The sequence below is a fragment of the Phallusia mammillata genome, unplaced genomic scaffold, assembly GCF_965637545.1.
Source record: "Phallusia mammillata unplaced genomic scaffold, kaPhaMamm4.hap1.1 HAP1_SCAFFOLD_100, whole genome shotgun sequence".
Classification (NCBI taxonomy): domain Eukaryota; kingdom Metazoa; phylum Chordata; class Ascidiacea; order Phlebobranchia; family Ascidiidae; genus Phallusia; species Phallusia mammillata.
In genome coordinates, this window is record NW_027648851.1 from 1 (window position 1) to 2,500 (window position 2,500).

Consider the following 2,500-nt stretch of genomic DNA (forward strand, 5'->3'; position numbering starts at 1 on the left):
CGACGGCCGGGTATAGGCCCGACGCTCCAGCGCCATCCATTTTCAGGGCTGATTGATTCGGCAGGTGAGTTGTTACACACTCCTTAGCGGATTCCGACTTCCGTGGCCACCGTCCTGCTGTCTAGATCAACCAACACCTTTTGTGGGCTCTGATGAGCGTCGCGTCGGGCGCCTTAACCCGGCGTTCGGTTCATCCCGCATCGCCAGTCCTGCTTACCAAGAGTGGCCCACTTGGCACTCGCATTCGACGCCCGGCTCCAACCAAGCGAGCCGAGCTTCTTACCAATTTAAAGTTTGAGAATAGGTTGAGGACGTTTCGTCCCCAAGGCCTCTAATCATTCGCTTTACCAGATAAAACTGCGACTGAGCGCCAGCTATCCTGAGGGAAACTTCGGAGGGAACCAGCTACTAGATGGTTCGATTAGTCTTTCGCCCCTATACCCAAATTTGACGATCGATTTGCACGTCAGAATCGCTACGGTCCTCCACCAGAGTTTCCTCTGGCTTCAACCTCTTCAGGCATAGTTCACCATCTTTCGGGTCCCAACGCGCACGCTCTCGCTCGACCTCTCCGACAGAGCGGACGAGATCGGCCGGTGATGCGGCCGCCCCCGCGGGCGGCATCTCACCTCCGCCGGACCGCGCCGACATTCACTTTCACTGCGCCCATGGGTTTCGTACAGCCCCGTGGCTCGCGCGCACGTTAGACTCCTTGGTCCGTGTTTCAAGACGGGTCGGGAAGGTGGCTGACGTCAGCCGCGGACCCCGTGCGTCTCGCGCGGCGACCCCGACCCGCAACCGACACGCCGCAGCCAGGCACTGAGGGCAGTCCCCAGCCGGCGACGCGACAGCTCGGCCGGACGCCCGGCCCCGAAGGGCAGACGCGGCAATCTCTCCTCGCCCGGTCGGCGGGCCGACAGATCTGCGCGCCTATAACACCCGCCCGAAAAGCGGGCTACCTTGCGCGCAGCCTTCTCGCCGCCTCCCAGACGGTCGCGGCCTTCGCCCGGCGCTAGTGCGCTGGCGGCGCGCAAAACGCCGCACGGATCGCGTACCGTTAAGTTCCGCGAGCCCGCGCGGTTCACGCGCCCCCAGCTGAAGCGACCGGGCGACACGACAGGCCCTCCCGTTTGCCTCTCGACGGTTTCACGTACTGTTTAACTCTCTCTTCAAAGTGCTTTTTCAACTTTCCCTCACGGTACTTGTTCGCTATCGGTCTCGCGACAGTATTTAGCCTTAGATGGAGTTTACCACCCGCTTTGGGCTGCATTCCCAAACAACCCGACTCTGGGAAGACGCACAGCGCGCGCGCTCGCCACCGCCATGGGCCCTGACACCCGCTCTGGGACGAGGCCTCAATCAGAAGGACGCGGGCAGCGAACGACGCGCACCGAAAGCGAATTCTTTACGCACAATTCCGAGCGCCTCGAGAGCACGCGGATTCGGCGATGGGCACATCCCGCTTCACTCGCCGTTACTGAGGGAAATCCTCGTTAGTTTCTTTTCCTCCGCTTAGTAATATGCTTAAATTCAGCGGGTAACCTCGTCCGACCTCAGGCCGAAAATTGGAGCCCAGCTCCAGGCGTTCGTCGACGAGCAGCCTACCGCGGCGGCGGGCGTTCTGCGACGGGGCATTAGACGGCGGGGCGCTTGACTGGCAGGGCGAGCTCGCGAGCCGCAGTCCTCTTCGAGGCCGACTCGCGAGACTCGCTCGCCTGCGTCGCCGTGCCGCGTCGCAACCCAAATTGCACGCAGTAGGCAGTTCGTGCTGTCATAAGCGGGACGACCAGCGCGCCGTACGGACCGCCAGCCGACACCGCACCAGCCCGACGCGGCTTCTCCTTTTTAGGGGAGACAAACCGCGCGGGAGCGTTTGAAACGCGACCCTGAGGCGGGCGCGGCTCCGGGATTGACCCGACGCCGCAATTTGCGTTCAGAACGTCGATGCTCAATGTGTCCTGCAATTCACATTAATTCACGCAGCTAGCTGCGTCCTTCATCGACTCGCGAGCCGAGTGATCCACCGCCAAGAGCCCTCGATTGACATTTGTTCTGCACTGCGCCGCGCACAATGTGGTAGCATTCGAAAATTACTGGCGCCGAGCGGTCGACCCGACCTAGTCGGTTCGCCGACGCATGAAGCCGGCTTCGCGGAGCTGGCACTCGGCGCGCAATTTACCAGGTGACCGGTGGCGTTGGGATCCCGGCAGCGGCCGGGGTACCTTCGCCGTTCGGGCGGTCGCGCACGCGCGCACATTGGAGTGACGCACGTGCGGTCGCAGCCGTTTCTCGAGCCTCGCCTCGACCGTTGTGCGCTGACGCCCAACGTCGACCGTTAATGATCCTTCCGCAGGTTCACCTACGGAAACCTTGTTACGACTTTTACTTCCTCTAAATGATCAAGTTAGATCGTCTTCTCGGACACCGGCCCGGCCGTTGCCGACCGCGCCAGGTCCAATCGGAGGACCTCACTAAACCATTCAATCGGTAGTAGCGACGG

At 61.8% G+C, this 2,500-nt stretch overlaps 2 non-coding genes and 1 pseudogene across 2 annotated transcripts in view; all 3 read right to left on the reverse strand.

The window, feature by feature from the left end:
* LOC145207204 (large subunit ribosomal RNA) lies at positions 1–1,561 on the reverse strand (annotated as a pseudogene; the record flags this gene model as incomplete).
* A 320-nt stretch (positions 1,562–1,881) lies between these two features.
* LOC145207191 (5.8S ribosomal RNA) lies at positions 1,882–2,035 on the reverse strand. The gene has a single exon (XR_013853762.1). It is a non-coding gene; the product is annotated as a 5.8S ribosomal RNA (ribosomal RNA).
* A 301-nt stretch (positions 2,036–2,336) lies between these two features.
* The window catches only part of LOC145207196 (small subunit ribosomal RNA), a 1,828-nt gene continuing 1,664 nt past the window's right edge, over positions 2,337–2,500 (reverse strand). The window contains exon 1 of the ribosomal RNA XR_013853767.1: positions 2,337–2,500. This exon is cut by the window's right edge and continues 1,664 nt beyond it. This is a non-coding gene — a ribosomal RNA (small subunit ribosomal RNA).